The sequence below is a fragment of the Lissotriton helveticus genome, chromosome 1_1 (genome assembly GCF_964261635.1).
Source record: "Lissotriton helveticus chromosome 1_1, aLisHel1.1, whole genome shotgun sequence".
In the NCBI taxonomy this organism is placed as follows: domain Eukaryota; kingdom Metazoa; phylum Chordata; class Amphibia; order Caudata; family Salamandridae; genus Lissotriton; species Lissotriton helveticus.
In genome coordinates, this window is record NC_136057.1 from 1,394,513,115 (window position 1) to 1,394,535,712 (window position 22,598).

The window sequence follows — 22,598 nt, forward strand, 5'->3', positions numbered from 1 at the left end:
AACGCCTCCCAAGGGCCGCGCGCCGCATCCTATATTGGCTACTTACAGGGGTCTCCTGATCTCCAATGCGGGCTCCCCGGAGAGACGTGCTCCGCAGTCACGAAAGAGGTCCTCCACACTATCTCCTGCTGGGGTCCAAGAGACCCTATCGCCTGTTATGTCGGGTGAGAGCCCCGCCGGGCTAGGGGATACAGTCTGTGTTGACTCGCGCCGGGGCTGATCCCAGCGCAGTATGCAGAAAATGGCGCATCAGAGCCTCCAGGTCAGCTATGAGGCCAGGCTCCCTCCCCGGACCAGTCGCACTCCGTTCACTCCCCCGGGACGATGGCCCCAATGCTCCACCGTCTGCCCCGATGTCGTGGATGACCGGAGAGTCCCCAGGCGCACGCAAGGAGACCCCCGGCCTGATTGCCGTGGGCCAGCGGGAGCTCCCACCGGTAGGTCAATGCACTGCGGCACCCTCACCTCTGTCACTGCTTCACAACAGGCCTCAGCCCCACAAAGGTGTCTCCCGCCAATCGCCACTTCATCGGCATCTCCCTTCTGAATCGGGGCACCGCTGGTTCCCAAGGACTGTGAGGGGAGCTCCCCCAGGCATGGTGAGGCAGCTCAAGGCGTCTTGGTCCGGAAAACAGCTCCTGCACGACTCATAAAATGGCGGCTCCGCCCTCACTGCAGGGGCAGTTGTCCGCTATGGTCAATTTGCGCTCGCTCTCCACCCCAGGGCATAGGCCCCCGCTGCTTCACCGTCTATTTAGGAGCGATAGATGTCCAAGGGGTCCCCGAGGGGACAGGATCAGCCCCTACCGCTCACCGGGAGACCCCCGATCCAGGCGCCGTAAAATAGCGGGCGCTTTCACTGGCAGGCCGATGTGCGGCGGCGTTGTCACCGCTATCACCAGTTCCGAGCGATCCTCCGCTCTTCAACAGATGGCCCTCGCTGTCTGCAATCTTGACACCCCCAGAGTTGGTGTCAGTGGGCCCCCAGCTCCGCTTAAATTGCTTAAATCAGCAGCAGCTGTCCGGAGCTCCTTCGGTGCGCGGCCTACTGCATTGCCAGCTAAACCACGCCTCCCGCATCTCTGTTTTAACATTCAAAGATGGCCAACACATTTAGAACCAACACGTTGGTCATCTTGGAACGGTACAAAAATGACACTACCATTAGAAGAAGGTTGCCTAGTGCAATATTTACTAAACTACCATCTTGGAAGGGTACTGTGCGTAATGTACCACTGTTTTACTGTTTCAAGATGGCTGAAATATTGCTTCTATATATGGCAGTAACGTTGAAACAATGATACGCTATAAACAATACCATTCCAATTTGGACGCCCACTACCACATTTACATTTTTAAAAACGTCATTTTCTATTACAAACTTATGCCTTCAAAGTTTGTTCGGTTGTATTTTTCCTTTTTTGTACTTTTCTTCATTTTGCATGACATTGCTAAGTTAGTGTGTTCATAATGGATGAGTGAGTAGATGAAGGGATGGTTGCTGTGAGGCAGCTTGAGCTTTGGGCATTTCCGTATAGGGTATTAGGTGACAGCATGTTTAACTGAAATCCATAACCTGCTAATGAATGTGTGCATTCGGAGCCTTACAGACACCAGCTTAGCAAGGACATCTGCAGGCCATGTTATGTTATGTTATGTTATTTATTTTTTTGTATAGCGCAACGGTTACTCAAAAAGAGTGTCCCGGCGCTTTAGGTAAGGAGAACAGATTTCAGAATAACACAACACAGCTAAAAGAGGTTAAAAAATAAGCAGAAAGAAAGCGAAACTACTGGCAGACCTATTGGGAAAACAGCCAGGTTTTGAGACCTCTTCTAAAATCAAGGAGAGTAGACGCCCCCCGCAAAGGGAGCGGTAATGAATTCCACATCTGTGGGGCCAACAGACTGAAAGAGCGGCCCCCGAGGCGGGCCCTCTTCACACGCGGAACAGCCGCCAAAAGTAGAGATTCTGACCTCAACGAACGAGTCGGATGGTAGAAGGTCAGTCTCTTTTGGAGATGTTTAGCTCCCACAGCATGGAGCGCTTTATAGGCCAAGGTCAGAGCCTTAAAGGCGATCCGTTTGCGGATGGGTAGCCAGTGTAACGTCGCCAACAACCCACAGGCGCTGGTGCGTCTACTTAGGCCAAAGATGGCCCTGGCCGCCGCGTTCTGTACAACTTGAAGCCTTTGCAGCAGATACTCTGGCAGGCCCAGGTAAAGAATGTTGGCATAATCCAACCTGGAGCCTATCAGAGCCTGCACCGTCAGCCTCCTATGCTCCTCGGACAAGAGAGGCAAAAACCTCCGCAGCATTTTTAACAGGCCGAAGCAAGTGCCGGTTACCCCCAAGATCTGGGCTTTCATCGTCAGCCCCTTGTCCATCTTAACCCCCAAGTTTTTAGCCATGGGAGAAGAGCCGGGTGGAGGGAACATGTCGATGGGCCACCAGGCCTGCCAGCTAGGCTCCGTATCGCACCCGAAGAAGAGTACCTCCGATTTATCGGAATTGCACTTGAGGCTGTTCAGTTGGAACCATGCGAACACAGCCCCAAGGCAATTCTGGATACTCTCCCCGTCAAAGTCAGCCCCTCTCTCGCAAGAGAAGAGGAGCTGGGTGTCGTCGGCGTACGACACGATGCGGGCACCAAATGACTCCGCCACCGCCGCCAAAGGGGTCATAAAGATGTTAAAGAGGGTCGGGCTCAATATAGAGCCCTGAGGGACCCCGACTCCCAGAGGCGGCATTACGGCGGTGTCAGATGATGTCCAGACCGTTTGCCGGCGGCCGGCCAAAAAGGAAGAAAACCATTTGAGCACCGTCCCCCGCAGACCAATCTCAAAGAGTCTTACGAGCAGGCCCTCATGGGGGACGGTGTCAAAAGCCGCCGACAAGTCCAACAACACCAGCATGACTTTGCCCCCGGTATCCAACACCCCTTTAATGGTTTCAGAAACCTCAAGGAGCGCGGTCTCGGTGCTGCGATTTGAACGGAAGGCCGACTGGGAGTCATGTAAGATCTCATGGGACTCCAGAAAATTGGAGAGCACCGACTGAACGTGCTTCTCCAGAATTTTTACAAGAGCCGGCAGCAACGAAATTGGCCTGTAATTGGCTGGGGCTTTCGGGTCAAGTCCCGGCTTTTTAAGCAATGGGATGACCATTGCCTGCTTCCACACTGGCGGCACCTCTCCCAGACTCAACGAGAGGTTGAGAAGAGGGTGCGCCAGCGGATTAACCACCTCCGCCAGTTTACTCAGGAGCTTAGCGGGGCAGGGGTCAAGCGGAGACCCAGATTTTAAATTGCCCATAAGCGCTAGGGAAGCTGAGGCTGGCAGAGATGGAAACTCAGCCAATGTGGCGCCCTGCGTAACTGGGGGAGGCGTGCCCGCCTCGGACATCGGCAATGTAACCGGTCCATTCGATAGAAAGGAGTCCTGGATGAGTTTGATCTTGCCTGTAAAAAAACACGCAAGATCCGCCGCCCAAGATTCTACGGGCCCCTCTTCCGAAGCAGTAGTCCGAGGGGAGATGAATTCTCGAACGATTGTAAAGATCTCCTTACTGGAGTTCGAAGCTGCTTCGATTCTCCCCGCAAGATAGGCTTTCTTTTCGAGGCGGATGTCTCGGTGGTAAGCTTTAACCACAGCCTTGTAGGCAGACCTGTCCTTGCTGTCATAATGTGCCCGCCAGGCCCTTTCGGCTACCTTGCACTGCTGCCGCGTAGCCCACAGAGCAGGGGTAAACCAAGGGGCCGAAACCCGCTTAGATGTCGGGCGGGGGGGCAGGACTGGGGCCAGGTCATTCAGCCTCTCCGTCAGCCATTCTTGCAGGGACTCCAGGTCTCTCTCTAGCTCGCCAGACAGAGGGCAAGGGTGAGTCGCAGCAGCCTGAGCCAGCATCTCAGGGGTCACCCTGCTAAATGCTCTAGGGGCTCGTCCCCGCTGCTGTGAGACAGGGTTAGGCGCCCTGACATTGCCGCTGATTACAAATTTGGCCAGCCAGTGATCCGACCACAAGACCGGGAGAATCTCTTTCACCACTAGGGGAGAGGTCGAGAAGACCTGGTCCAGAGTATGCCCCTTGTCATGGGTCGGGCCCTGCAAATGCGGGGTGAGACCCAGCGGAGTCATAGCCTCCAGCAGCTTAATAGCGGCGGGGTCCGACGGATCATCCATCCGGATGTTAAAGTCCCCCTCCACTAAGCAGTGTTCTGCTCTCAGGGCTAGACCTACCAGCACCGAATCAAGATCAGCAAAAAACGTCCCCAGCGGACCAGGGGGGCGGTAGACTAACAGTCCCTTTACTGATTGATGCGGCGCTAGCACAATTGAAAAAGCCAGCGATTCCGAGCCGCGGATGTCCTCAGTGGGCAGGATAGTGCAGGGCGTGCCCTTCTTTACCACCAATGCGACCCCGCCACCCCTGCCCTTTGCTCTGTCCTTCCTGAAGATGTCAAAATCCGGCGGAATGGCCATAGCCACATCGGGATTAGAAGCTTCGCCCCACCAAGTCTCCGTCAACATTAGGCAGAGTGGCTTCTCTGTCTCGAGGAGCTCAAAGATGTGTTGCGCATGACTGCGAGCTGATCTGGTGTTTAACAGCATGCAGGCATACTCTGCACCAGCTATGTCAATAGGCGGGGCTGAAGACAGAACCCGTGTCGGATGCCAGCCACAACCCGGACATCGCAACCTACCCCTATGGCGGCCCGGAAAGACAGTACAACAGCAGCTCTCCCTATGATTCAAGGAGCGCAACTCCCTAGAAGAGTACCGCACCAAATGAGGGCCCAGATTACTCATTCTCGGTGAACAGAGCCCCGCCCGCCGCCAAGACGCCTCCGGGACGCTGACGGGCGCAGACGGGCGCAGACGGGCAGGACTCTGGCAAGACTCCGGCAAGCGACGGCGACCTAGCTGCGCGTACCCGCTGCGCGGGTAAGAGCGACTTTAAATAGGCGCCGAAGTGGAGGGAGGAGCGCATGGACGCTCCAAGATGGCGCCCGCCAAAAAAACCTGGACCCAATCCAAGATGGCGCTGGTCGCCGATCACAAGACGATCCCCGGACCACCCACAGATCCCGGGCCCACCAAAGCGGTGGTGAGTATTCCACAAATTAAATGCAAGTCTGAGGGGGTGGGAGAGCCCAGCCAGTGCACAGTGAATAAAACAAAAACGAGTGCAAAACGCGCGAAAACGCGCTGAACGCGCTAAATACTGCAACAAGTTAAAGATTAAAATCTGCAGCCCTTACAAACCGCAGCGCGGTAATACGGGACCTTTCAAGGCTGACCGCCGTTTAAAAGTGCCTTAAATAGGCGCCGAAGTGGAGGGAGGAGCGCATGGACGCTCCAAGATGGCGCCCGCCAAAAAAACCTGGACCCAATCCAAGATGGCGCTGGTCGCCGATCACAAGACGATCCCCGGACCACCCACAGAACCCGGGCCCACCAAAGCGGTGGTGAGTATTCCACAAATTAAATGCAAGTCTGAGGGGGGGGAGAGCCCAGCCAGTGCACAGTGAATAAAACAAAAACGAGTGCAAAACGCGCGAAAACGCGCTGAACGCGCTAAATACTGCAACAAGTTAAAGATTAAAATCTGCAGCCCTTACAAACCGCAGCGCGGTAATACGGGACCTTTCAGTTCTTTCATATTCTCATCATTTCAAAACTGAAGCATTTTCAATATGCTATTCTGTAACAAAGCCATGGTTGTTACTTATTTATGCAACTAACAACCATTGACAAAGCCAATAGTACTGGCTTGTTGTAAGTTTAGTGTTACTTGCTGTATTATATATCCAGATGTGATGACAGAGGCAGCAAAACACCAGTCAGGTGGCGCACTATGCTAAGCAGACTTTCAGTTGACTGTTTTAAGCCACGCCCCTAAGGACATGGGCCACGCCCCTTCGAGAGACCCCTCTACTGTTCTCATCCCACCTAAAGCCCTGTCCAGGGTACATGGGGTCGGCAGGCATGGAGCTCCCCCGCAGACTCCGGCGCGGGCCTGCCCCTCCCCGCGGGCCCTGGGGTCGGCGCTGTGTACACAGGGCCCGGGCTCCGCTCCCCCACGTGCGTTTCACGTGCTGCTAGCAGCGCACTTCCGCGTGTGCCACTGCGTGTGCTGAGGTCCCGAACGCCCAGATCTGGTCAGAATCAACACGAGGAGTAACTGCCTCCCCACTGACCACCCCAGAGGTAACGCTATAATCAGAACCAGAAGAACAGTCACCCAGGCCCTAGTCACCAGCAGGCTGGACTACGGCAACGCCCTCTACGCTGGAACCACAGCCAAACTCCAGAAGAGACTTCAACGCATAGAGAGCGCCTCCGCACGCATCGTCCTCGACATCCACAGCCACATCACTGCCCACCTGAAGGACCTGCACAGGCTCCCCATCAACAAGAGGATCACCTCCAAGCTCCTCACCCACGCTCACAAAGCACTCCACGACACCAGACCAACATACCTCAACAAACGACTCACCTTCTACACCCCTAACCTCCAGCTTCGCTCCGCTGACCTCGCGATTGCCACCGTTCCAAGCATCCACCGAACGACCACCGGCGGTTGATCCTTCTCCCACCTCACCGCCAAGACATGGAACACCCTCCCCATCAACCTGCGACTGACCCAGGACCTGCTGACCTTCAGGAGACTTCTCAAGACCTGGTTGTTCGAACAGTAGCAGCTCCATTCCCTCCCCCCCCCCCCCCCCCCCATCTCTGTTATGAGGCTGGTGATATCCGTTGTTTCCCCAACTACGATTCAGAAAACAGAGTCTGCATCCTTTAACTCCTTGCATGCTAGTGACGGAACCACTCTGTCTCGAGCTATGGGTGGTGTGGGCTCATGACGGAGTGGTTCCGTCACGCTGCGGCCGCTCTGCCCACGCGGCACTGATACCCTGCCTGTGCGGGAGAATTAGTGAGTGGGCGGAGCAGTGACGGAACCACTCCGTCATAAGCACAGGGCGCTCGTGACAGAGTGGTTTCGCCACAAGCATGGCGGCGCAGCGCGACCCCCCTACTCCCCAGCACCGCGGCTGAATTACCGCCGCGGCCAAAGGGGTTAAGTGACTTAGAAATTGTACAGAGTTAATAAAATGGGAATTCAATAATTTGTTATACTTCAGTTAAGGACAAAATAGTAAAGATAGGTGAGTTAGAGAGTTGAAACAGAGAACTTTGTATGACATTAAAAAATGGTTTTGTGTGTGTGTTCTGATACAAATTATGGCTAAATTGGCCAACAGCGTGAACTTAGATTGGGACACGGAACAAGAACATCCATTGCCTTGGAATGCTACCATATGCATGCCTAGAGAAAGAAAGGAGAGTATAAAGCCAGAAATGGTCTCAGCGCCAAAACGGTTCATTCAGACTGGAGGGAGGATGAGGGTCTTTAGTAAAGGTCTGGGGCAAAGACGAAAAAGGCAGTTAAGAAGACTGTATCAGAACGCAATGCTTAGGATACAGATTCTATTCATGAATGGTAATGGTTTCTGTGGTGCTGGCAAATGTAGTCTAATATTTTAATAAATACCCATGTGCAAATTATAATGTTACAAGGACTCCGCTGACCCAAGACAAAGTGTTAAGACTCAAACAGAAAGAACTATGGTTGGATTCAAAGAGTCTTAACATCATATGCCAAGCCCTCATAAAGTCAAGTCAAGTCAAAAATTTATATAGGGCGCTACTCACCCTGAGGGTCTCAAGGCGCTTGAGGGAGAGGGGTTAGCTATTGGTCGAACAGCCAGGTCTTGAGTTGCTTTCTGAATGAGAGGTGGTTCTGTGTAAGACGGAGGTGGGTGGGGAGGGAGTTCCAGGTCTAGGCCGCCAAGTAGGAGAAGGACCTTTCTCCCATGGTGGCTTTTCGGATGCGTGGAATCGCGGCGAGGGCTTGGTTGGACGATCGTAGTTGGCGAGTGGGGGTGTAGAAGGATAGGCGAGTGTTGAGGTATCTGGGTCCTTGGTCGTGGAGGGCCTTGTGTGCGTGGGTGAGGAGACGGAATGTGATTCTCTTGTTGACGGGGAGCCAGTGTAGGTCTCTCAGGTGACAGGATATGTGGTTGTGGCGAGTAATGTCTAGGATGAGTCTAGCGGAGGCGTTCTGAATACGTTGAAGTCTTTTCTGTAGTTTGGCTGTGGTTCCAGCGTAGAGGGTGTTTCCGTAGTCCATTCGGCTGGTGATGAGTGCTTGGGTGACCGTCTTCCTTGTTTCGGTGGAGATCCATCGGAAGATCTTTCGGAGCATGCGTAGGATGTTAAAACATGATGATGAGACGGCGTTGACTTGTCTGGTCATCGAGAGGGAGGAGTCTAGGATGAATCCAAGGTTGCGAGCATGGTCCGTTGGTTTGGGTGCCCTGCCCAGGGCCGGCGGCCACCATGAGTCGTCCCAGGCGGAGGGGGATGATCCTAGGATGAGGACTTCCGTCTTGTCTGAGTTCAGTTTTAGACGGCTGTTCTTCATCCACTCGGCTACGTCTTTCATCCCTTCGTGAAGGTTGATTTTAGCGGTGGTTGGGTCCTTGGTGAGGGAGAGGATTAGCTGGGTGTCGTCTGCGTAGGAGATGATGTTGAGGTTGTGATGGCGTGCGATGGATGCGAGGGGACTCATGTAGACGTTGAAGAGGGTGGGGCTGAGCGATGATCCTTGTGGTACGCCGCATAGGACTTCGGTGGCCTCTGATCTGAAAGGGGGGAGGCGGACTCTCTGGGTTCTTCCGGTGAGGAACGAGATGATCCAATCCAAGGCCTTATCTTGTATCCCGACGTTCCTGAGGCGTTGTACTAGGGTGCGGTGGCAGACCGTATCGAACGCTTCGGAGAGGTCCAGGAGGATGAGGGATACTGTTTCCCCGTTGTCGAGCAGTGCCCTGATGTCGTCTGTGGCTGCGATGAGGGCGGTCTCGGTGCTGTGATTGGCTCGGAAACCGGACTGTGAGGGGTCGAGGGAATTGTTGGACTCGAGGAAGGCGGCGAGCTGACTGTTGACGGCCTTTTCTATGACTTTGGCGGGGAATGGGAGGAGCGAGATGGGGCGGTAGTTCTTAAGCTCGGTGGGGTCTGCTGTAGGTTTTTTCAGGAGGGCACTGAGTTCGGCATGTTTCCAGCTCTCCGGGAAAGTAGCGGTGTTGAAGGAGCAATTGATGATGTCCCGTAGTTGGGGGCGATGAAGGAGTCGACCTTGTTGAAGATGTGATGAGGGCAAGGGTCGGTTGGCGATCCGGAGTGGATGGAAATCATCAAGCGGATGGTGTCTTCTGTGCTGATCGGGGACCATGCGCGGAGGGTGGTGGTGGGGGCTTCGGTTCAGTGGTGAGGGGAGTGGACTGGTCTGGTCGCCGAAGCTGTTATGAATGTCTGCGATCTTACTGTGGAAGAACGAGGCTAGTGAGTCGCAGAGGTCTTGCGAGGGAGTGATGTCGTTGTTGCCGGCGTTGGGATTGGTGAGCTCTTTGACAATGCTGAAGAGTTCCTTGCTGTTGTGGGCGTTGTTGTCTAGTCGATCCTTGAATGCTGATTTTTTGGTGGTGCGGATCCGCTGGTGGTGTTTGCAGGTGGCGTCCTCGCGGGCGGTCATGTTGTCTGTCGTTGGGTTTCTTCTCCAGGCTTTCTCGAGGGTGCGGCAGTTCTTTTTAGAGTCCTTGAGGTCGTCGTTGAACCAAGAGGCTTTTTTTTTTGCCTCCTGGCTTGTTGGGAGGGTTTTTCAAGGGTGCTAGTTCGTCAGCGCAGTGGGTGATCCATTGTGGGAGATTGATGGCTGCTTGATTAGGGTCCGTTGGTCTGGCGGGAGGGTTTTGGTTCAGAGATGTGGTGATCTGGTCGGTGGTGATTTTGTTCCAGCTTCTGCGAGGAACTTGTTTCGGGTGGTGGTGGGTCGTGTTCTTTCTGAAGTTGAAGTGGACGCAGCTGTGGTCTGTCCAGTGGAGACCTGTGGCGTGATTGAAGGAAATGTGCTTGCTGGAGGAGAAGATTGGATCAAGTGTGTGTCCGGCATAGTGGGTTGGGGTGTTCACTAGTTGTTTGAGTCCGAGATTGGCGAGGTTGTCCAGCAGGGTGGAGGTGTTGTTGTCGTTGTTATTCTCCAGGTGGAAGTTGAGGTCCCCAAGGAGAATGTAGTCATCGGAGGGGAGGGCGTGTGGGCTGATGAAGTCAGCGAGGTCTTCACTGAATTGTGCGCGGGGTCCTGGAGGTCTGTAGATGAGGGTGCCTCTGAGTGTGGTCTTGGGATCGGTATGTATCTGGAAGTGAAGGCGTTCGGCGGCTGCGAGGGTGTCGTCGGGGCTGGTCGTGATGCGAATGGTGTTCTTGTGAACTATGGCAATGCCTCCTACTGTTTTGTTGGTGCGGTCTCTTCGAATGATTTTGTATCCTTCCGGGATGGCTATGGCGACGTCGGGTGCTGATGAGGCGTTCATCCAGGTTTCCGTGAGGAAGGCGACGTCCGGAGTTGTGGTGTCTAGTAGGTTCCATAGTTCAATGGTGTGTTTGTGGATCGAGCGGGTGTTGAGCGGGATGCATTTCAGGTGGTTGTTGTTTGAGCTCAGTTTGGTGTTATTGGCTGTAGTGTGGGTCCTGATGCAGCAGAACTTGCAGGATTGGCAGGTGAAGGGTCCATGGGTGCGTCCTGGGGCTGCTCGATAGCAGTCGGGGAGTCGGCCAGTGTTGAGTGCAATGAGGGATGCGGTGTCGTATGATAGGCGGGTGGGTTGGTTTTTGCGGGGGCCAGGGGGCATGGCGCTGGGCGCAGTCCAGGCGTAGACGGGCTTACCTTTGGCGCGCCTGCTGCGCGTGAACGCTGAGCGCAAGTGCATCTGTCATAAATGGAGAGTGGAGGGGGGGGCGGAGCGAGGGAGGAGCAGCTGGGAGGCGGGAGCGGGGTGGCGAGTGGGGACGGGTAGCGGTGAAGCTGGAGGGAGCGAGGGTGGGGCAGGAGGACGAGTCCAAAACAAAAGTATGCACAATGCTAACAGGGGCACGGAGGACGATGAGGCACAATAATCACAGGGTCACAGGCACAATCACTCGAGGGGTACGGAGGACGATGAGGCACAACATAATTACTAGCGCAGGCACAATTAATATCAGCTCAAACAATGACTGGCACAATAATGCGGGCACAATAATTACAGGAGGACGATGGTCAATACTGGGCAATACTTATCAAAGGTAGCGGAGGCAGCGTCAGCGATGGGGCAGGAGGAGCGACCGACTCTGACCAGGTCAGGATGTGTCACAGCTCCTCGCTACTAGGATCTCTCCTTTTGGTTCTAGTGGGAGGGAGGAGCAGCTGGGAGGCGGGAGCGGTATGGCGAGTGGGGACGGGTAGCGGTGAAGCTGGAGGGAGCGGGGGTGGGGCAGGAGGACGAGTCCAAAACAAAAGTATGCACAATGCTAACAGGGGCACGGAGGACGATGAGGCACAATAATCGCAGGGGCACAGGCACAATCACTCGAGGGGCACGGAGGACGATGAGGCACAAAATAATTACTAATGCAGGCACAATTAATATCAGCTCAAACAATGACTGGCACAATAATGCGGGCACAATAATTACAGGAGGACGATGGTCAATACTGGGCAATACTTATCAAAGGTAGCGGAGGCAGCGGCAGCGATGGGGCAGGAGGAGCTAACGACTCTGACCAGGTCAGGTCGTGTATAAAGGCACAACAAACGTATTCTGCTGCATATAGAACTGGCATATAATTAAATAAGACACTGAATTAAAAGCAAGAGGAGTAATAAGACCTAGGTATACAAGGGAAATCCTTCACCCTTTTTTCTACTTCTGGACCCACCAGCAATGATTCAGAGGATTTGGTAGAGCTTAAAATTACTCTTACGCCGTATCTGCATAGTATAATTATGGGAAGAGATTTTCATGTTATCATATCATTAGATTTTTGTCTAGTATATGCTATTGGGCAAAAAAGAACAGGAGGGCGGTTAAAAAAAAAAAAAAACATCTTTAGGAATTAAAAGTACATTACCTATAAGATGGATGTATGGAGAGTGGTTCATCCAGCAGATAAACCCTTGATTTGCAGAGTCTGGAGGATGGATTGTTTTTGACCACTGTTAATATATAGTCCAGAGAAATTATACTTCTGATTTTCCCTGATCATAGAAGTGTTGTAGTGGTAGCTGATTTAGTAAAAAAACACTTTGAGTAGATGGGCACTACTGTGGCGGTTTAGAGAAACACAGCTAGAATAAACTGAATTTAAAGTTCACATTCCGGATTAAAAAATAAATAATCTTCAAATACATTTCAACAGTGCTCCAGTGCCAGCGATCTGGGATTATTTTAAAACAATCCTACCAGGGACTTCCATGAGCGCAATTACTGATAGTGTGTATATGACAAAGGTAATAAAGTAAGCACAATACATGCAGGGAAACCAAAAGTAATACAGCGAAAAATGATATCCAGAGCATAGAAAACTTTGGAAGTAAATAATTAGTTCATGAACAAAAGGAAATTGCAGCAGTTTTTCAACAGTTCTTTCAGGAACTGCATTCTGAAAAGAGGAAGACAAAGGATATCCTATCCCTTTTACATGAACTTTCAACTCATTATGCAGACCTGGAGCAAGCTGCTAGCCCGGAATCTCTGATTAACATGAACCAAATGGAGCACGCTATGAAGGATTTACTGCCTGGAAAGTCCCTCAGTCTGGACCATGTGAGGTGTGATATATAGAACATTTCTGAATGTATAAACACTACAGCTAATTGAGGTTCTTAACCACATTTGCCAGGAAAGTATAGTGAACTCTCTAAAGTGGGCTTATTGTGTAGTTTTTTGAAGCCCAATAAAAATATAAAACATTGCAACTCATAGTGACACATCACTTCATGCTCCTAAATAGAGATTATAAAAATTCAATTAGCCTCGTTGTTTTTGGGAGCGTGGTGGGGTCAAATAAAACGGGATTTGTACCCAGTTGAAAACTAGCAGGTCATAGACATTTTCTAATCAAAGTTATCTCTGACCTTTCTGCTGAAAATAGACATTTTTTTAGATGACAAAAGGTTTCAACCTGGTGAACTTAAAGTTGTTATGGGAGGTGCTTACAAAAATGAAATGCCATCCTAATTCATCAGGTTGCTAACTTGATGCATATACTGAGGCACAATAAATGGGATACCAGGGGAGGCAATAATGGTAAGCTGTGAGACAAGACGGTGGTGCACTGAACCATTTGCTATTAAGATACATATGGACAAAGCTTCAACACGCTGTCTTTCAGGTGTGGGGGAGTGGGGTAGGTTAAGAAAAACCTTTATACAGACAATGTGGACTTAATATTGAATATGTTCTTAATATCATCCAATCATTCTTGTCGGTGTCTAGGTAGAGTCAAACACTTCAAAACTAAGATATCAGCCTCTGGGATAAAAATTGTAACTTATCCCATATCGCTCATTATGATATTGACAAATCATGCGCCAAGGTATCTGAGTGCTTATGACTTCTGATATTTGAAAATTGTATTAATTAAATTGCACTTGTGTAAATGGGATCTAAATAATGTCTCACTCACTTGTAGAATCAATTTAAAAAGAGATCACTATTCTAACTCAATACATATTTCTATTCTAAGCAATCCTCTGTAACACAAGTAAGATTTTATTTTCAAAATGAAAACAGAGTAGCCGTAGAAAGCTATGTCATACCACACTGAGATGGGTGGTCACAACCAGGATATGAAAGAAAATTAAACAACTTCCTCTATAAGCTATTTAAGGTGGTTCATGAATCCAGTATTAAAACAAGGACATGGATAATAGTTTCCTCGAAGCCAATTCTAATATACAGTCTTACAGAACTACGTTCACATTTTTGAGACAATGGGATTTTTTTTAAATACCCCAATTTCATATGCTATTCCCTATTTGGTACTCCCCATATTCATTAGAAATGACAGAAGTTAGCTTAGCTCAATTTGGCCGCAAAAAGACATCATCACAGGAGGATACTTTATGCACCGGGTTGGATATTAAGTAATTTTCCCAAATTCAGGCTGAATTTTATATACTCATCAGTGGAACTTTTAATTGTGGTACTGGATATTCCTTATAAGGGCTAAATGTCGGTCCATAAGAAACAGAGATGGCCTGGGTTGATTTGTGCAAAAAGGAACAGATATCGTTGGTATAGAAAACTCTGATTATCGAAGAAAATCAGTTTGTGGATATAATGAAGAGATGGTTGGCAGAGGTCTGCAACTTGCAGATGCAGAGCTTAGCTAAAGCTGGAAGAAAGTGCATTGTTTAATTAGGGGGATCCAATATCTGGCATATATATTTTACACAGTATAGATTACATTCAACATCCATTAAGATTCAATCATGGTTCCCAGCAGCTAACTAAAAGTCTTTGCTGCAAAACTTAAACTGTGATGTTAGAACGTATGTTTATTGTATATTCTACACTTCAGGATTTCTGGATGGGAGTCCAGGGTCAACTCTTGTTCCTAGCACAAAATATATTTGGAGATAGACAAAAAGATCACTTTAATAGGACTCCCCTTGAATCACATATCCAGGTAGATTCCTGTAACTAAATTAGTGTAATTAGGATTTTTTTTCTGGCCAGAAAACTAATCACTAATAATTGGTAAGACAATAGACTCTATGGAGCCAACGGGATGGAAAGTTGGACGAAAGGGCTTGTGAACTAGGAAGGAGATTATTATATGCAAGCAGGATTCCAACTAGAAAGGTAAAACATGTGGTGTTATTTGCAAGACGTTTCAAGGTTCTAGTAGCTCGGCTCAAAGACCTAATGTTTTGTTAAAGGGTGTTAAAATGAAGATACATTTTTTTTTAGTAACAACTGTTGATGGACTTTTATACTTAATCAAGTATTCACAAAATATAAATGTGACTGTGCAACAACATTTAGAGGATTTACAGACAAGCATGGCTTGTAATTTTTTTGCCAGGTGAATGAAATAACTAGATTAGAGAGAATATGATATTTGCCTATTCCTTGAGTCATAAGAAATATCGTTTTTATATATCTGCTCTGGTCCCTTGAACAGAAGCAAGTATTTCCAATGCAATAGGTCTCGCATCACTAACATTTTGAGCTATTGGTGTTGATCATAGTAATGCAACATCAATAGCACAAACATTCAGCAATTGGAGACCACTTGCATTTCAAATTAAACAAGCATTTACAATGCAATGGTCTCGGCATCATTAAAGGTAGAGCTATTGGCATTGCTCATGACATTTCTTTTTTTTTCTTTAAATCATAAATAAATGGCATTGTCATTTACATTGTCAATACACAGCACTCTGCACTCAACAGCACACACCACTCTGCACTCAACAGCACACACCACTCTGCACCTGCACTCACTGCTCTGCACACTCACTCTGCATTCTGCACTCACTGCTCTGCACACTCACTCTGCATTCTGCACTCACTACTCTGCACTCACTACTCTGCACTCACCAGCACACACCACTCTGCACCTGCACTCACTACTCTGCACTCACTACTCTGCACTCACCAGCACACACCACTCTGCACCTGCACTCACTGCTCTGCACACTCACTCTGCACACTCACTCTGCAGTCCCTACTCTGCACACTCACCACTCTGCACACTCACCACTCTGCACACTCACCACTCTGCACACTCACCACTCTGCACACTCACCACACTCACCACTCTGCACACTCACCACTCTGCACACTCACCACTCTGCACACTCACCACTCTGCACACTCACCACTCTGCACACTCACCACTCTGCACACTCACCACTCTGCACTTTTCCTGTGTCAAGCAATTCAAATGATATTTTAGCCACTGGCCACCCACACACTCATAGTCACATCCAACACGGGCTTGCACTCATATTTAAACTGCTGTTTTAATACATCCACACTGTTTTTGCTGGGATACAATCGTATCTGTATGGGAACTAATATCTTCTTTTTTTTGGCGATATGAATTTTACTTGTAGGATATCATTATTTCCACAGAAGAGGAGTCATTAGCTGTATATTTATACTAATGCACTTAATCATTGTATTAGATGTTTAGCTATTGTTTTCACACAAATCAATGTGACTTCAAAACCCAGATGCCACAGTAAATGTAATTCTCGTAAAATGTTTTTCATGAAACATGGAAGATAATTTTTGTGTAAAATATGGATATCAGTCTACGTGGTGACTAGGGAGGGGGAGCAACAGAAAATGCCCTCCGGAATCCCGCCGCGGCCGCTCCGGAAGTCAGGGAAGGTCGCCTGTGACAGGGGCGGGCCGCGTCCGGACCGGAAGAGGAGGCAGGCGGAGTCAATGCGTCTCGCGCCCCGGGGCTCCTGTGAGCAGTGGAGAGCCCCGGGGCCGCGCCATCAGGAGGTTGTGCGCCGCGTGCTGAGAGCAGAGTCCCCCGAGATTGGCCAGGTAAGTTCAAAAGGGCTGGGGGGGGGGCTTGATGCAGGTGTGTGTGTGTGTGTGTGTGTGTGTATGCTCGTGTGTGTATGTATGTGTGCGACGGGGGAGGGGGGGGCCTTGGTGCACTTGTGTGTGTGTGTGTGTGGGGGGGGGTGTGTGTGTGTGTCTATGTATGTATGTGCGTGCGTGCATGGGCGCTTGTGTGTGTGTCTGTGTGTATGCGCATGCGTGTGTGGTGTTTCGAGCTTCCCAGGAGACAGTGCCTGGCCACAGCGCGCGTGCGCGTGGCAGTTTCAAATCGCCATGCGCGTGGCCAGGATTGTCTCCTGGGAAGCAGACACGGCAGCAATAGGTTCTCGGCGGAGACACGCTTCCGCGCGGCTAGCCGAGACCTAAAAAAATAACCAAACTAATTACCATGTCACACGCCCTCGGCAGAAATACCATTTCTGCGAGTAGCAGGGTATTTCAGCGAGTTTTATGAGTCTTTTTTTTATAAAGCCTTTGATAGTTTGTCCACAGGTGACTAATACTTCATACAGGAGCCTCTGGCTGAACTTAGTGTAATTGAGACACGGTTTAATGACTAAAATACAAGAAATCTTGATTTGTGGAGTAGAAAAATAAAAGATTGCCGTACTTTTTCCATAAAAAAGTGTGTTTGAGGGCAGAGTACATAAATCGTGCAGGTGGTACTCAATTACGAACTGCTATTACCCTATTACATACATGTAATTGCATTTCTATAGCGCTTACTACTTCCAACGAGGGGTTATATGTGGGAAGGGTGCACCGTTTGCCTGCATTTCTTTTTGAAATAGCAATTTCATTTTATTGTAAAAGGGATTTAGATTTGCTGGTGCAAAAAAGAACGTAGTGGTGCAATAATAATTGAAACTATATAAAATTATGCCCTTACAATACGCAACGTAGTGCTAAATAGGATCTTGATGTAAATATGCACATTAGTGGTTGATATGATGGCAGCTTGGTGCTTAAGTGCGCTCACCTGCAGATGCCTTATTTTATGGGTTTTTTTACACTTTATTATAAGACCTTTCTCTGCAATGCAACAGGAGCGGAAATGCACCGCAGTTGCAATTAACATCTCGCATCTACGGGTCTTGCATTCTAGAGTGAACACCTTTTTATTCTGTCGCATTTAAATATACGCTGCATCCTTCACGGAATTGGTTTGCACACATAGGACCGGCTGTACAGAAACACAGAGAACAACAAAACATGTTCAATACAGAAGCTACGTGGGTATTTATTAAAAAAACTAAGCCACACACAGACAGACAGAGAACAAGGCGGAAGAGACAGGGATTAGTGACTTGCCCAGAATCACAGAACAGAGAGCCGACTGAGACTGCTGACGCCGTGCAGGGTCCACTGGAGCTTCCGAGATGATCTGGAGACGACGGGGGGGGGGGGGATGCGAAAGTGCGCCATGCCCGCGTTACTGCTGATGCCGTGCAGGGTCCCCGGCTTATGTTTTTTTTTTACACTTTATTATAAGAGCTTTCTCTGCAACGCAACAGGGGCGGAAAGGCGTCGCAGTTGACATCTCACATCTACGAGTCTTGTATTCTAGAGTCAACAAATTTTTATTCTGACGCATTTAAATATACGCTGCATCCTTCACGGAATTGGTGTGCACACTGAAGATCGGCAGTACAGAAACTCAGAGAACAACAAAACATGTTCAATACGGAAGCTACGTGGGTATTTATAAAAAGAACTAAGCCACACAGCCAGAGAACAAGGCGGAAGAGACGGGGGTTAATGACTAGCCCAGACTCACAGAACAGTGAGCTGACTCAGAGATTGCAGACGCCTTCCAGGGTCCGAGATGATCTGGAGCAGACGGGGGGATCGTGCGTTACTGCTGACGCCGAGCAGGGTCCCCAGGAGCTTCCGAGATCCTCTGGAGCCAACAGGGGAGGGAGGGAACGTGAGCCATACGTGCGTTGTGCTGAAACGCTGCGAGCCGTACGCGTGCACATCTTCTTTCCGGGCAGGCACTCTAAGCAGGAGACAGGGAGGGAACAAAACATGCCTGCCTCCCTCCCAATGATAAGCACTCATTTGGGAGCCGCACCAATAAGAGGCATGATTGTAGCTTCCACCCCAGCTTCGGAATCTAAATCGACCACAATATATCTCGCAGGCGAGTAGCGCATGCGCTGCGTCGCTAGGTGAGACCTAAAAAACAGAAGATTGCAAGAATGTGCAAGTGTCTAAAATAACTAGTGTTTCTCCATTTATCAAGTAACTGAGACTACTAAACACAACTGCAAGCAACTTGAAAGGAAATGGCGCACCAGCAACGAACCCAGACACCGAGCCACATTCAGAAAATCCCTAAACCAATACCACGAACTCCTGAAAGAGATTAAAAGGAGCACCCTTGCCAACTGCATTGAAGCCAGGTCCAACAAAAGCAAAGAACTCTTCAACATAGTAAGAGAGTTCTCCAACCTCTCAGCCACCCCTTCCCAGGAACTCTGCAACACCCTGGTGGACTTCTTCCACAAAAAGATATCCATCATCTACAAAAACTATGAACCCCATGCCACCGACAATGTCAGCCTTTTGCTCCCACAGATGCAAACCCTGACCACTTGGTCACCACATGGGACCAACTCACCACTCAAAACACCAAAGCCATAATGAACTCTGTCCACTCAGGAGCACCCTCGGGCCTCTATCCTCACCACATCTTCAACCTCGGGAGCAAGATGATTAGCAACGGGCTCACTGCCATCTTCAACGCATCCATTACCACTGCACACCTTCCACGAGGAATAGGAACACACAAAGTTCAAGCCTCCTTCTCAAGAAACCTTCCGCTGACCCAGCAAACTCAAAAACTATCTTCCCATCTCTCTGCTCCCTTTTCCCATCAAAGTCCTTGAAAAAGCCACCAACAGACAACTCACGGAACACCTGGAGAACAACAATCTTCTGGACACCTCTCATTCCATATCAACCACGGCACAGAAACCGCCCTGATCACTGCCACCGACATCAGATCCCCCTTGACTGGTGAGAAATGGCAGCCCTGATCCTCTCCACTCTCTCAGCAGCGTTCAATGTCGTAACCCACCACGCCCTCATCAAGAGGTTTCACCGCAGTGGTATCCAAGGATATACCCTCAAATGGATCACCTTCTTCCTCACCAGAAGGACCTGGAGAATCCACCTACCACCTTTTACCTCGGAACATAAGATCATCATCTGCAGTGTACCGCCCACCTAAGGAAGCTCCCCTGGTGACCCATTCAGAAGAGACATCAGTTCAAGATTCTGATCCACGCTTACAAGGCTCTGCTCAACCAAGGACCAGCATACATCAAGCACCGCCTGAACTTCGACCAACTCTCCAGACACCTGCGCTTGGCCTCCCTCTACCTCGCTCACACTCCCTGCATCGACCGAAGCAACAGTAAAGCTCTTTCTAATTCGATGTGAAGGCCTGGAATTACTTCTCCTTCACCTTCTAACCTCATCCTATCTGTAGGAATTCAGGAAAGGACTCAAGATCAGGCTGTTCAACTGATTCCTCCCTAGCAGCAGGGTTCTCAGCGCCTGGATACCTTCATGAGTGATTAGTCGCTTTTACAAGTCCTATTTAATGAAGATATTGATGAGGATTTAAAGACCAGTTAAATATGTCAATCAGGGGTAAGCCAATTTAACGATGTTTAAAGGGAGAACATGGGCACTTTACCCTTATTAGGCATGGGTAAGGTGCACTGAGTTCTAATACCAGCAAAACAGATAAGGCACAAATTGGGGAGGGGGTTGATCACACCAGAGATAGTCATTTCCTGCAATGCCTAAAACGGGAAGGTTAAACCATACTTTGCACCAGGTGCATAGATGATATATGGCTGTAATTAGATACACGTACACTAAACTAAAAAATCAAATCAGGTGTTTATCCAACTCAACGTTAAGGTATAAAGGGGAAGAAAACGTGCAAGGAAGTATTTGAAGGTAAGGGAGCCATATTAAGAAGGTGTGTCTGTAGTGAAGTGAGAGACATGCAGGTCTGGTTTCCAGAGCTGGGTTAATAAGTGACTGGTCGTAAATGGAGGAAAGGTTGAGACCAATACTGGCAAGTTTACAAACCTCTGTACCACTGAGACCCGCATTAAGAGAAGGGAACTTTCATTTTAAATAGTAGCAAATACCAGTCAACAAACCGAGGAGGCATGCGACATACGAGGCGACAATGGTATGCATCTATTGGTCCCACTAAAATTCCAGACAAAGCGGCCTCCTTTTTCAGTGCTGTGCTGGAACGGAAGGTTATTTGGGGCTACAGTCTACGAAAATAAACGGCAATTCCCTGAAGGCACTAGGTTAACTCCCAAAATGGATATATACAAGAGAAAACAACGTTGTGATCGCTTCTCGGGAAAGAAACACACATCAAACTATACAATTGTCTGAACGAAACAATTATCTCGTGGAACACAGGAATAAAACTCCCATTATGTGCCCATATCGGAAGCAAAAAGACATGAAACTGGTGTAGAGGTAATTAATTTAAATATGACAAGACACGGTGAGTAAATGTTCATAGAGAATGAAGTACAACTGTCAACTTCCGAACTCGTATATAAACTTTTTGAATACTACGATACGATATCGAATACATGTTTAACAGATAAATCAATAATACTGTTACGATAGATGATACGCCCGTCCCTCACCTGGCTATGTGTAGGTTATTCTCATATTCTGCAGGCGCTCCTTCAATAAATGGGAGAAAATTTGCGCTTGGCAAGTTTTTAACTCGCATCACATGTGTATGTTGCAGCAACCTGCTGAGCTATTTCGCCAGAAATAAAATCTTTGACCCCACCCGACCGTTCGACAAAGAACAGCCCAGCAGCATGAACACTTACCAACAACGGAACTCGCCTAACTGCACAAATACCCTCTGATCCTTTGCAAGCAGCAATTGCAAACAGTGCAAGAGATCCAACTCTGTCCTGGGCCGTCCCACCCTCCTCCCGGCAGCATTGATCTCGAAATAGGATGAGCTCCCACCTGGCCGCCATTTTGGAATGGGTAAAACTCCAGGGCGTAAAGCGACCACTTTGAATTGTTAGTAGTTCAGGTATTATCGCCGCTCTTGTGGTAGAAATGTTAATGTTTATTTTGGGAAGGGAAGCGGTATCGTCGCGATGGTGGCGCGTAAGCTAAGGGTTCTGGCTGGCTGTAGATTTAGAAGAAAGCCATAGTAGACTGGGGAGAGCCGCTGTGTGGTACAAGTTGAAATCGATATTTTTCGTGGCCATGTTTGAACGGTTAATTTTACGTCTCTGATATGCAAAAATCACTCACCCTCAAGCCACGACAAAGGGAGGCGAGAAGTTTACCAAATTTTGTTCACAGACTGCAGACGCCCCTTTGTTTTTAGCTTCACAATAATAATGGTACTAGGAAACTAAAATACCTAGACTGCACATATGTCAACGTTTTAGAAAAGACACGTGAAGGGAATTGACTATATACTGAAGCAGAGGCAATCTCAGACGGGAGACTGCTAAATAAAATAAAGACATTTTTGCTTTAAAACAATCATGAGTCTCTTGCTTGCATCAGTCTATTGGCATGTATGAGACATGAGACATGAGGCATGTATAATAATAATCCACATTTGTAAAGCGCACAATCGCTGGGGGCCGTCGGGAAGATTAAGCAAGCTATTGCCCAGAGTCACATGGTGCTGGGCTAACCTGCCGCCGGTGCCGGGGATCGAACCGTGATCCCGAGATTCCGAAGTCAGTCGCCCTAGCCGCGGCGCCACACCTCTTCCCCAGTATGAGACGTGGCCCTTAAATTCTATGGCAGGACGGAGGCTCCGATTATGCTTTCTCTATTTCTTTACTGAAAAGACAGCAGCCAATCAGTACACAGTAAAGAAAACTACAATACCCATGAATACACAGTCAGTATAAATAGGGTCACAGAGGTCATAACTTTCTCTTTCTTTGCTGCTTCGCAGCCAGTTAAGTGCATTATTCTTATTACTTGCCTTGGCGCTGTTGTTGTGGCTTTGTTGTCCGCTTGTGCGCTCTGCTTCTTTGCTATTTGCATATTGCCGCGTTGTTTCAGCGCTTTGTTGT

At 49.0% G+C, this 22,598-nt stretch overlaps 1 protein-coding gene across 7 annotated transcripts in view; it reads right to left on the reverse strand.

Annotated features, from left to right (window-relative positions):
• The window catches only part of TMEM205 (transmembrane protein 205), a 61,348-nt gene extending 39,871 nt beyond the window's left edge, over nucleotides 1–21,477 (reverse strand). For 2 of the 7 annotated variants that reach the window (XR_013609514.1, XM_078684173.1), the window contains exon 1: nucleotides 21,372–21,477. The gene's annotated coding sequence lies outside the window, so the exon portion shown is untranslated. The remainder of the gene's footprint in view (nucleotides 1–21,371) is intronic. The other 5 variants (XR_013609522.1, XM_078684174.1, XR_013609526.1 and 2 more) reach the window with 3 other exon arrangements.
• Nucleotides 21,478–22,598: the final 1,121 nt, after the last annotated feature.